The sequence below is a fragment of the Rhinolophus sinicus genome, linkage group LG02 (genome assembly GCF_036562045.2).
Source record: "Rhinolophus sinicus isolate RSC01 linkage group LG02, ASM3656204v1, whole genome shotgun sequence".
NCBI lineage: Eukaryota > Metazoa > Chordata > Mammalia > Chiroptera > Rhinolophidae > Rhinolophus > Rhinolophus sinicus.
In genome coordinates, this window is record NC_133752.1 from 89,840,992 (window position 1) to 89,854,893 (window position 13,902).

At 33.9% G+C, this 13,902-nt stretch overlaps 1 pseudogene; it reads left to right on the forward strand.

Moving 5' to 3' along the window:
• The first annotated feature begins 11,989 nt into the window (after positions 1-11,989).
• LOC109454898 (elongation factor 1-alpha 1) lies at positions 11,990-13,375 on the forward strand (annotated as a pseudogene).
• Positions 13,376-13,902: the final 527 nt, after the last annotated feature.

A 13,902-nucleotide genomic window follows, 5' to 3' on the forward strand; every position in this document is an offset into this window, starting at 1 on the left:
TAATTTTGGATCTGCATCTGTGTAATGAAGATCATGATGGTACCTACATCACAGTGCTGATGTAAAGATTATATGAGCTAATATATCTAAAGTATTTAGAAAAATGTGTCATGTAGTTGTGTGTGTTTTTATAGTTGAGCACGAATGTCACAAAAATGACTTAAAAGTTACTAGAATGGAAAACACTTGTCTACTCAAATATCCTTATTCTACAGATTTAGAAGTTATGCAGGTTGGCCACCTTCTCGGTGCCAGAACTGAGATTAGAATCCGATTTCCTTGAGCCCCACTCCCATCTTCTTATGTCACCTATTTGTTTTTCATCAGTGTTTTTACATTGTCACTACCATGTGAACAAACAAAACAAAGCACTGTGCTTTCTTTTTTCTTGTAATAAGTTTACTTCAAAGGAAACTTATGCCCCAGTCATAAGTGAAAAATCAGTATCGTCAACATAAGCAGAAGGAAATGATTATGCCAATTAAAAAGTTGCATTTCCTTAGTTCATTCATTTTAGTGAGTGCCATTTTGGTTAGCCTGCACACACAGCAGGAAGCCACATAAGACTGAAAATTAATCCTTCTTTAGAATCTCTCCTAATAACTCACTTTCTAGAAGTGCAATCAGAACATGAACGTGTGCCTTGTGGGGCTGGATGTTTCCTTAAATAAGAACAGCAATTGTGCCCTTGTTAGGAGTTTCTTAAAAGCTCTCAAGAAAGTACAATTTGAGATAAATAATGCTGATTAGACACCTTCCCATGAAAGAAATAATAGAAAGGCATCAAGTGATAAATGAAATGAATGTTGCTTTATCAAAGCAAATGGTGATAAATGGGTCAGTGCTGTTGCTTACACTGGCACTTCTGTAAACTGGTCAGACTAATTATAATTGTGTTTTAGTCTTTTGCAGGCCAGTCATTTATACTAACAGTAACACTACAGTGATAAATTAGAAAGAAGCAGGTTGTCTAATCAGCAGATAAGCAGTGTTGCAGTTCAGATCAAAAGGAGAGTCATTCTGTTTCCTTTTCATGTTAATAATCATGCATAGAAAGGTGATTTGGTTTGAGGGGAAATTTGCCAAATATGCCACCAATCATGTAATTAAATTATTCTTCTATTTCCTTTCATTTCAAGGTTAAGTTTCCTTTTTATTTTAATCCTCCTACAAAAAAAATCTACCCTTTATTTTAATCACCTAAAGAAATAATTGCAGTAAGTTACTGCCATGAGAAAAAGGTCATTTCTTGTACTTAACTATTAGCTATCTCAAAAATTTAATGTTAATTATAGACCATTCTGCTATGATTTGTGATTTTGCAAGGAAAGCATAGCAAGTACTATCTGTTGGATTCTGGTATGTCACCTACTAACTATATTCTTAATTAAGGTTATACACATCTCATAAGCAATAATAATACATTTAAGAAAATATGTTTGTGCATTTTATTGTTAAACATGTATACTTACTAATAAAAAATGAATATTCACTAATAAAAAATTCTCACCATTGGTAGTGATTTCATATTATGTATTTTTACAAAATAGCTTTATTAATGACTAAATATTAAAGTTGATTTGAGAAGTAAAATTGTATTTGTTAACTCCTTAGTATCCTGAAGTGATTTCTTTCTGGTTCAGAAAATAACTGTCCTTTTCCTCAAGATTAACAAACTTCCTTTCCACTTTGGGGATTCTCATGTGCTCTTATTTCCAGCTAGATTTCAACAGTATGTACTATTAAAATTTTTGTTTTGCTTTATTTTTCCCTTCATATCTATATTCTGGGAGCATGATACCAAATGCCATTGGTTCCATGGTGCACACATGTTTAATATCTCTTCTGAAGGTGTTTAACAATGTTTTACTTTTTATTCCTCCATAGGTAATTTCATTATTTGTTTTTTGTTTTTTTAATTACGCTGTATTTATTTTTTTTCAGTTACAATTGACATTCACTATTATTTTATATTAGTTTCTGGTGTACAGCATGGTGGTTAGACATTTATATAATTTATGCAGTGATTCTCCTGATTAGTCTAGTACCCACCTGACACTATACATAGTTGTTGCCACATTATTGGCTATATTCTCTATGTTTTATTTGAAATGATATATGCACCCCTATGTTCATTGCAACACTACTCACAATAGCCAAGATATGGAAGCAACCCAGTGCCCATCAATAGACGATTGGATAAAGAAGATGTGGTATATACCCAATGGAATATTATTCAGTCATAAAAAAGAATGAAATCGTACCATTTGTGACAACATGTGTGGACCTAGAGGGTATTATGCTAAGTGAAATAAGTCAGACTGAGAAAGACAAATACCATATGATCTCATTTATATGTGGAATCTAAAGAACGACATAAATGAACAAACAAAACAGAAACAGAGTCATAGTTACAGATAACAAACTGATGGTTACCAGAGGGAACCTGGGGTTTTGGGGGAGCTGAATGAAAAAGGGGAAGGGATTAAGAAATACAAACTAGTAGTTATAAAACAGTCATGAAGATATAAAGTACAGCATAGAGAATATTTTACTTTTTTATTCTATATTTTGTTATTTATGTACTTATTATTTACTTGGTTTCGAAAATATTAGAAAGGCATCACAATTACATAAAACAATCAAACAAGATAAATACAGTAGAGAAGGAAAGTAACATGGAGAAAAGTGAATAAGAAAAAGTAAGGAAAGTAATTAAACAAAGCAATAATTGAGACTTTGTTACAAAAACATGTGATAAGAGGGTGAGCAAAGTACAGCCCATGGGCTAAATCTAAATTAAGCCTAATCTCTTCTGTTGTTGTTCACACGAGGTCTACTCTCAACAAAATTCTAAGTTCGTACCAGTAGTGTTAACTATAAGCACAATATTGTAAACAGATTTTTATAATTTATTCATCTTGTGTAAATAAAGCATTATATGTTGTGCTCCAACTCTGTATTTTCCCCTCCTCTAACTCTTGTCAACCATCGTTCTATTCTGTTTCTATGAGTTTTATTATTTTATGTATTTCACATAAGTGGAATTATGCAATGTGTCTTCTGTCACTGGCTTACTTCATGTAGCATAATGTCCTCCTTGTTCATCCATGTTGTCACATGTGGAAGGATTTTCTTCCTTTTTAAGGCTAATTGCATTGTACTGTGTGTATATAGCACATTTTCTTTATAGACTCATCCATTGATGGACATTGTGGTGGTTCCATATCTAAACTATTGTGAATAATGCTGTAGTGAACATGGGAGTGCAGATATTTCTCCATTCTTTTGGATATATACCTAGAAGTGGGCTTGCTGAAACATATGTTAGTTCTTTTTTTACTTTTTTGAATAATCTCTATATTGTTTTCCATAGTGACTGCACCATTTTACATTCTCAAGAACAGTGCAGGGTTCCTATTTCTTTAAATCCTTGCCAATACTTTTTTTTTTTTTTTTTTTTAAATAAAAGCCATTCCAACAGTGGTGAGGTGCTACCTAATGGTTTTGATTTGCATTTCTTTGATTATTAGTGATATAAACACCTTTTAAATTTTTATTAAATTTTTGTGTGTGACACTGGTTAGTACAATTATACAGACTCCAGATCATGGAGGAAAAGATACCTGGTGACTACATTGAGAAAGTATTTATTTTTTGGTGCCTGTTTCTGTCAACAAACTAAAAAAGTATAGCTTGAACCAATGCTAATGTAAATGGGTATCCCATTGGTTTTCAGATTTTTTTCTTTGGGGAAATAAGAAAAAATGGCTGCAATTTGGACCCATTCTTTCTGTGACATGAACAATCTATGGATGACAGCTGAACTTTTCCCTTGTGAATGTCTTTCTTATAAAAAACTTTCATAATTACTTGAATTGGCAGCTGTAATGTTCTTGATAGACTGTGATCTTTATAAATTTATCTCCTTTTTCTATTTTCTTCTTTGAACAAATATTTACTGAATGCATCCTATGGTAAAACACAGTCCCCAATCATCAAAGGGATTTACTGTTATGATTGTTTACACTTCATTGTTACTAAGATTTTCAAACATGTTAATAGAGTGACAAGAAGTTTCTGAGTTGAGTTCGGTATAAAGAAAACAAGCCTCTAAGTTCTAAAATGGAAAGGCTCAATTTTTGAGTTTTAAATTGATGAAGATGTAATTTTTCTCAAGTCCAGAAGTCAAAAGAAAAAGCTAAATATAGGGGTTTTTAAAGATCCTAGTAAAAATATAAATCTAGAGAGTAAGTCTTGTTTGGAGGTTAACAATGGTCTAAAACTAGACATTGGCTCTTCTTGCTTCTTTATCTAATGAATAAGACTAAGTATATTTCTTTGTTTCATGTTCAGATTTCTTTTTCATGTACTTTCTTAACAATGGCATATTTGATATTAGTGATGAATATCAAACTGAATGAGATCATCCTTTTCTTTTCCCAGCTTTTCCTATTTTGGAAGGTGAGCTAGTTCCTTGGCTATACATGGAAAAATGATGGGAGCTGAAATATGGACCACCAAGTATGACAATAGAACCTTTCCAGGGCAACAAGCAGGGTTCACTTAGCTTTCAGCATTTAGAAGCATGCTTATTACTTTAGCTGGATTAAAAATATATAGGAACTCAAAAATGTAATTAAGCACAGCCTAGGGTAAAGCATTTATAAATATGGTGGGTGAAAACAATGAAGATGACTTTGAGACACCTGATCTAATCTCTCTTTTTCTTCCAAAGTATTAAGGAAAATCAGCCTTCACATAGTGAACTATTTAACTTTCTACAGCATACCCATGTCTCCAACAGCATTGAGCACTTGGGATACTCAACATTTGAATAATGAAGCCTTTTATTATACAAGGTTTCCTTGATAAGTATCAAAAATTACATTTCAGATTCTGCTATATCTCTTGCATCTTTGCTGCAAATTGTCCCCAGATTAGTGTCATTAATCATATTTTTTAGACAAAGAAATGAGATACACAGTAAAAAGTAATTTTTTTAAGATCTTAAAAGTTTAGGAGAAGAAAAGGATTTTGCTTTAGCCGCATATAGCTCATACTAATCTTTTTTAAAAAGCCCATCCCATAATTTAGAATTTGTGTAAAAACAACAGTAAAAATTAGAAGATGGGGTCATTCTCTGTTAGCTTTTCTTTATTAATAATGAGATTGCTAAAATAATTTATTATAATTGCCTACTGCTATTGAATCTAACACTTTCATTATAAAGGTATTTTTATTTTAATGCATGAGTTATATATAGTGTGCTTGCAGGTAGACTCAAACAATTTTGTTGCAGAAAAGTAACTGTTCCATATTAATATCTTATATTCCTTTCTACAAAACAATCAGCCTCCACTATAGAGACTTGACTTAAAGTCATAGTCTATTCTTCAGATGTTGAAGGTGTGAGCAAAATGATTTCTTGTCCACAAGCAGTCCACTTCTCTTTCATCCTTAAGGATTGGCTATTGGGGAGGAGGATAAGATTTGGGACCAAAATTTCCACTAACCAGCAATTCGTAGTGATATGAATGGAACATTGATTTGAAAGGGACATTCTTTCTGCCACACTACCTAGAAATGTTGGCTTACAAAAAATACATAAGTAGGTTTTGCAAGATAGAAAGAAAATTATTTAGGTCAAAATAATGAAGAGAGAATAATAAACTAGAAGAGTAAGCTTGTGAACTAATGCTGAATAATGTGTTCCCGGCTTATCTGGAGGTTGAATTTACACTGCCTACATGATTGGGCATTAGAAGATGAAAATAAAATATTAAAAAATGGTCTCAGGTTTTAAAAGAACAGCACACCACACCTAAAGCCAGCAGAAGGAAGGAAATAATAAATATTTTTAAAAATTAATGAAATAGAGAACAGAAAAACAACAGACAAATTTAATGAACCTAAAGTTATATGAAAGATCAACAAAACTGACAAACCTTTAGCTGGACAGATCAAAAAAGAAATAATATAAAAGGAAAAAAGAGAGAGAGAAGATGAAAATAGCTAAAATGAGGAATGAACAGGGAGACATTACTATAGACCTTATAGGAATAAAAAAAAAAATAACAAGAGAAAACCATGAACAACTATTTGTCAACAAACTTGATAACTCAGATGAAATGGACAAATTCTTTGAAAAACATACACTATTGAAAGTGACCCGAAAGAAACAGAAAATCTGAACAGCTGAATAACAGGTTAAAAGGCTGAAAAGTCATGTAAAAAACTTCCCACAAAAAAAAGGTTCAGGTCCAAAGCCTTTGTTTATGAATTCTATTGAACATTTGAAGAAGAATTAATACCAATTATGCACAAACTCTTCCAAAAATAGAAAAAGTAGGAAACACTTCCCAACTCTTTCTATAAAGCCAGTCGTACCCTGACACCAAAATCAAAGACATCATAACCAAATAATAATAATAATAATCCCTAAACCCAGAGACCAATATCTTTTATGAATATAGATACAAAACTCCTCAACCAAATACTAACAAAGAGAATCTAGCAACACATAGCAAGTATTGTACACCATCACAATTTGAGATATCTTCCAGGAATGCAAGGTTGCCTTGTCATCAGAAAATTGATTAATTAAAAACTCATTAATGCAATGAAGGACAAAAGTACAAGATGATCACAACAGACCCAAGAAAAACAGTTGAAAAAAATCCAACATCCTTTAAAATAAAACACACCACAAAGTAAGAGTGCAAGAGAATTTCATCCTGATAAAAGGCACCTATGAAAAATCCACAGCTATCATCATTCCTAATGTTGAAAGCTTAAGTACTTTACCCATAAGATCAGGAATAATACAAGGATGTCTACGCTTGCAATTTCTATTCAATATTCTACTGGAGGTTCTATCTAGGTCAATTAGGCAACATGGTGAAATAAAAGGCATCCAGATTGGAAAGAAGTGAAACTATCTCTATTTGCAGATGACATAATCTTGTAAATAGAAAATCCTAAGGACTACACTGAAATATCAGAAATAACAAATTAGTTCACCAAAGTCACAAGATCTACATCAATGCAAAATATACCAAAATCAATTGCATTTCTACACCTGCAATAACAATTCAAAAACAAAATTAAGAACACAAGTATGTTTATAATTACATCAAGTAAATGAATACATAGAACAAATTTAACAAAATAAATACAAAACATTTATTCTGAAAACTACAAAAACATTGTTAAAAGAAATTACAGGTCAAAACAAATGGAAAGGCATCACAAGTACAAAAGTAAGACTTTATATTTTTAAGAAGGCAACAATGCTGAAACTGTTCTATGCATTTATTCAACACAATACTTATCAAAATACGAGCTGGTTTCTAGCATTTGACAAGCTGATCCTAAAATCTATGTGAAAATTCAAGGTACAAAGAATAGCCAAAATGATCTGAAAAAGAAAAACAAAGTTGAAATACATATTCCTGGTGCTGGGAAAACTATATATCCACATACAAAAGAATAAAGCTGGACCTCTTCTTCATACTATGCACACAAATTAACTTAAATGATACAATATTTAAAAACAAGAACTGAAACTATAAAAATCTTAGAAGAAAACATAGGAGCAAATCTTTGTTACCTTGGGATACGAAAAGACTTCTTAGATATAACTCCAAAAGCCCAAGTGACAAAAGACAAAAACAGATAAATTCGACTTCATCAAAATTAAAACCTTTTGTGCTCCAAAGGAAACCATCAACTAAATGAAAATACAATTCACAGAATGGAGAAAATATTAACAAATTCTACATCTCAAAGATCTGATGAAGGGCTTGTATCTAGAATTTATAAAGAAAACTTATATTTCAGTAATTAAAAGACAACACAGCAAAGCATATTAAAAATAAGCAAAGCATCTGAAAAGACATTTCTCCAAGGAAAATAAATGGCCAATAAGCACATGCAAAGGCATTCAACATCATTAGCCATTGTGAATCAAAACCACAATAAAAAACACTTTACACCTACTAGAAGGGCAAAAATAAAAAAGCAAATAACAAGTGTTGACAATGATGTCCAGAAATTGAAATCTCTATACACTGCTGGTGGGAAAGTAAAATGGTGCAGCCACTTTGGAAAATAGTCATGCAGTTCTTCAAAGAGTTAAACATAAACTGTTACCCAGGATTTCCCTCCTCTCTACATACCTTAGAGAAATGAAACCATACGTCCCCACAAAAATTTGCACATGAATGTTCACAGTAGCACTCACTATTTATATTAGCTCCAATCTAGAAACAACCCAAATGTCCATTAACCAATGAGGCATAAAGAAAATATGGAATGGCTACACATGTAATGTTGTTCAGCCATAAAAAGGAATAAACTACTGATACATAATCTCTAACATGGATAAAACTTGTAAACATCATGCTAAGTGAAATAAGTCAGTCACAAAAGAACACATATTGAATGATTCCATTTATATGAAGTGTCAGCATAGGTGAATCTACATGACCAAACATAACATTGATGGTGTCTAAAACAGAAAAATGGGGTATTTGAGAAAAATGGTAAGTAATTGATAATGGTACAGCGTTTCTTTTAGCGTGATGCAAATGGTCTAAAATTGTTTGTGCTAATGGTTGAACAACTCTGTGAATATGCTAAAAGCTATTGAACTACACATTGGATGAATTATATTACATGTGAATTCTATCTATCCATCCATCTGTCCGTCCGTCCGTCTGTCCATCCATCCTTCTATCATCTGTCTATCTATTGGAGCCAGTTCAGAAATTCTATAGTGGGATTTGGAAAAAACAAATGCTAAATTAAAACACCTTGAAAAACCATTTCCATAGCTAGGGATTCCCGATTTTTCACAGATAAAACTCCAATGAAAATAAGTTCACAGTCTAGAGTTACAGGACATTTGTAGAAACAATGCACCAAGAAAAAGTCAACTGCAAACACCACAAATAGAACCATGTAACCACCACAGTATCATATATCAAAATAAAGTTTAGTCTGGGAATGAAAACTAGTCATTTAAAAGTAGTAGTGGATTTGTTGAGTAACAAATCAAACATGGTTGAATCCATATTTGATACACTGAGGAAACAAAAATCTATAAGCATAGAGAGGATTTGACAGATGTGGGCTAATGTGTGTTTATAGACTCCTTCCATACAAACTTTACAAAACAGATATTCTTTTCCAGCATACATGGAACATCTATCAATACTGCACTTATATTATGGTAAAAGTGAGTGTTGATGAAGTTGTATCAGGCAGAGAGTAGACACAGAACTCTTTCTAGGCCCCGTGGCCAGTAAATAATGTACCATATTTGAACCTAGATTATCTAGCTCTAGAAATCTTGCTTTTAATCACCAGGTCATACTGAATATAAGAAGCTGCCTCAATTTGACAAACAGTGTCTGCCAACAACCTATATAAATATCCTAATTGATTGTTAAGTATTATGTATAATCTTAAAGTCAAGTATATGACAAGATACCTACTTTCACACTTTCAATTCAAATAATAGTATATGTCAATTAGGTCAAAACTGATAGTTGTGTTGATCAGAACTTCTACTATGTTCTTTCTGATTTTTTTCTGTTTTGTAAACTCTTGAGAGAAATGAGTTAAAGTTCCCAACTATAATTTGATTGTGGATTAGTTCATTTCTTCTTTTAGTTCTACTAAATTTTCTTTTTAATGATGTCAAACTAAGTTTTTATAGAAATGTCCTCCTTTGTCTTTGGTCCATCCATGCCCCCAGACTTTGTTGTTCCAAGAAAATGAAATACTGGTTGAAACTTTTCGGAGCATATCATTTACTTTTAGAAATATCTACATCTGTTACTTACACCACGTCCTCTGCGCCCTCTTAATTTGCTCTAAATTGCCTTAATTTGGAAGACATTATTTCTTTCTGTATGTTGGCGATATGGCTATAGCCAACTTTCATGAAAGATTGTGTTTGATTTGTAATTTTATTTTTGTGGGTTTTGGAGAACTTCAGTAAATGCATAGATTAAAAATATCTATACTCCATATCATTATTACCAATAGTGTTAATGGGCTTTAGATTTACACAGATATGAATTTGAGGGCAGAAGAACACTAAGAACATACTTGAGCAGCATCAGTAACTATTGCTGAGGTCCTACCCCTCCAAGATGCAGAAACTTCCGGGTTTTAGCTGTTTATGCCAGTGCCTTTGAGACAAATATATTACAAGGAGTCTGGATAGTTGAGAACGGCTCCTTTACTTAATGAGGGGCAAGAATGATTATACAGAGAATCATTTATACATCATTCCCATTTTCCTCAATTTATAAATTATATGTATGAATTCTAATTTGTATAAAAAAATAACATTCATGGATTTATTTTGCTGGTATGCACTGTGTGATTCCTTATATAGGAAGCAGAGTGCTCTGGTAGCACACCTGAAGACATTTTATGAGACCCTGTTCATGTACTCCTGAAGAAACTAAAGTTTTCATTATTAGAGTTACAATATTTGTTTCTCAAACCAGAAGTACAGTGTTTTGCTGAGTTGGGTCATCAGTGGAAGGTATGTAGCATCCATCTTGTAACCAACTTTAGTCAGACCCTTTAATTAATGGCTGAGGAATCTGCTGTATCTTTTAAAAGAATAACATTTAATTGTGGCTCAAATTAAACAGTCTAATGAAAGTGACAACAAAGCAATTGATCAAAACTAATGGGTGAGTAGTTTTGCTCTAGTTAAATAAACCTCTTGCTTGTTTAGCATAAATACCTTAAGGGGCATAACTCAGGTTATCGATGTATCAGAACCTCTAGAGGAAGAATGGCCAATTATTGTTGGGACTATTTTTAAAAAGAAGAATTGAGCTTCAAAAATTTAAAGTATATCTTCTAACTTTCCTATTCAACAAACGTTTATAACATTTCTAATATATGCTGTGTGTTAGGGATAAAAATAACTAACACAGCCCATAACAATAGAAGGTAGAACAAATAAAAGGAGAGCAGTGAATTTTGCCATCTGGAAATTATTATTTTCAATGAATTCTATTCTTTGTGATTTTCTTTGAAAACATCCTTTCTAAATTTTTGCGTATTAACAATTTTACTTTTTTATAATACGGATGGTGGGTTGATTATTATTATCAATATAACCACAGATTATAAAAAAGCACTATTATTTAGCTTATCATAACATTTATCGCAAGGAATCATTTGAAACTCTAGGAGGTTCATAACACTGGGATTTGAATTGGTAGGACAATTTTTGTAGCCTCTTTTTCTATCATATATTCTCCATCTCTTATTGTCACTACCAAAACACCGTAAGTTATATGTAGTTGTAAGCAGAGCCATTCAAAATTCACTCAGGCTTAGGGTCCCAATTTGCTTGGGGCACTAAATGACAGATTCAGTTATAGGAACCAACAACTGAATCTTATAATGTCGGGCCAACTTCAAAATAGGAGCACTAGTGCTTCAGAGAAGCACTAGATCATCTTTGTGAAAGAGTTCTATGGAAAATGGGTGACTTCTCATGAATTTTTAAATAACAATGTATTTCCCTTTCCATTTTGTTTATCCAATATTTCAAACTATAAGTATCTAAACTATTGTAGAACACAAAAATTAAGAGCTGTATTATATTTTTACATGAATTCAATATCTACATGTGTTGTTTTTTTTTTAATTAAAAGGAATAAAAGAGCATATATTTTGTTTGGAGGAAAAGTAGTAACCAAAAATAGGAGAAAGACAATACAAAATTTAAAATGACAGACTGCTTACCACAAGCAAATCTTTGCAGAAAGTATTTATGCTAGTTCTGGGTATTTCGTAATGAGGGAGGTAGCTAGTCTTTTTAAACATTATTCTACCAAATCTTTGTTTCAAATTGTTTGCTTTTATGAAAGTTCTCCCGAGCTTTTTCGCAACGGGTTTACCGCCAGAACAGAGGTGTAGTGAAAACCACTGCTGACTCTAACCCAAAATGGGGAAGGAAAAGAAACACATCCACATCGTTGTCATTGGACACGTAGATTCCGGTGAGTCTACCACTACTAGTCATCTGATCTACAAATGTGGTGGGATCGAAAAAAGAACCATTGAAAAATTAGAGAAGGAGGCTGCTGAGATGGGAAAGGGCTCCTTCAAGTCTGCCTGGGTCTTGGATAAACTGAAAGCTGAACGCGAGCGTGGGATCACCATTAATATCTCCCTGTGGGAATTCCAGACCAGCAAGTATTACGTGACCATCATCGATGCCCCAGGACACAGAGACTTTATCAAAAACATGATTCCAGGCACCTCAGGCTGACTTGCTGTCCTGATTGTTGCTGGTGGTGTTGGTGAATTCGAAGCAGGTGTCTCCAAGAATGGGCAGACCCGTGAGCGTGCCCTTCTGGCTTACACACGAGGTGTGAAACAACTAATTGTTGGTGTTAACAAAATCGATTCCCCTGGGCCTCCTTACAGCCAGAAGAGATACGAGGAAATCATTAAGAGAGTCAGCACCTACATTAAGAAAATTGGCTACCCCCCTGACACACTAGCGTTTGTGCCAATTTCTGGTTGGAACGGTGACAACATGCTGGAGTCAAGAGCTAACATGCCTTGGTTCAAGGGACGGAAAGTCACCCGTAAAGATGGCAGTGCCAGTGGAACCACGCTACTTGAAGCTCTGGATTGCATCCTGCCACCAACTCGTCCAACTGACAAGCCTTCGTATCTGCCCCTCCAGGATGTCTACAAAATTGGTGGTAGTGGTCCTGTCCCTGTGGGCCGAGTGGATATTGGTGTTCTCATACCCGGCATGGTGGTCACCTTGGCTCCAGTCAATGTTACAACTGAAGTAAAGTCTGTTGAAATGCACCATGAAGCTTTGAGTGAAGCTCTTCCTGGGGACAATGTGGGTTTCAATGTCAAGAATGTGTCTGTCAAAGATGTTTGTCATGGCAATGTGGCTGGTGACAGCAAAAATGACGCACCAATGGAGGCAGCTGGCTTCACTGCTCAGGTGAGTATCCTGAACCATCCAGGCCAAATCAGTGCCAGATAGGCACCTGTGCTTGATTGTCACACAGCTCACATTGCTTGCAAATTTGCTGAGCTGAAGGAGAAGATTGATCGTCGTTCAGGGAAAAAGCTGGAAGGTGGCCCCAAGTTTTTGAAATTTGGTGGTGCTGCCATCGTTGACATGGTTCCTGGCAACCCCTGTGTGTTGAGAGCTTCTCTGACGACCCTCCTCTGGGTCATTTTGCTGTTCATGACCCGAGAACAGACAGTTGCTGTGGGTGTCATTAGAGCAGTGGACAAGAAGGCAGCTGGAGCTGGCAAGGGCACCAAGTCTGCCCAGAAAGCTCAGAAAGTTAAATGAATCTTATCCCCAATACCTGCCACCCAGTCTCAATCAGTGGTGGGAGAACGGTCTCAGAGCTGTTTGTCTCAGTTGGCTGTTTAAGTGTAATAGTAAAAGACTGGTTAATGATTACAATGCATCATAACATCTTCAGAGGGAAAGGAGAATGTTTTGTGGACCATTTGTTTTTTTTGTGTGGCAATTTTTAAGTTATTAGTTTTTTAAATCAGTACTTTTTAATGGAAACAACTAGACCAAAAATCTGTCACAGAATTTCGAGACCCATTAAAACAAAGTTTAATGAGGGGGAAAAAAAAAAGTTCTCCCAAAAAACAGTGTGTATGCTTTATAGTAGAAATAAAAATCCACTGAAGATATGATCATTTCAAATAAGACTTGGTATTGGCTTTCCATATTCATGTTTATTCTTATTATAAGTAATTTTCATAATCTTTGTTTTAATATGTTTTCCTATGTCAAAGATAAAAATGAAAATTCACAACATATTTCCACAAACATAAATGCAGCAAGTCATTCTCAATAAT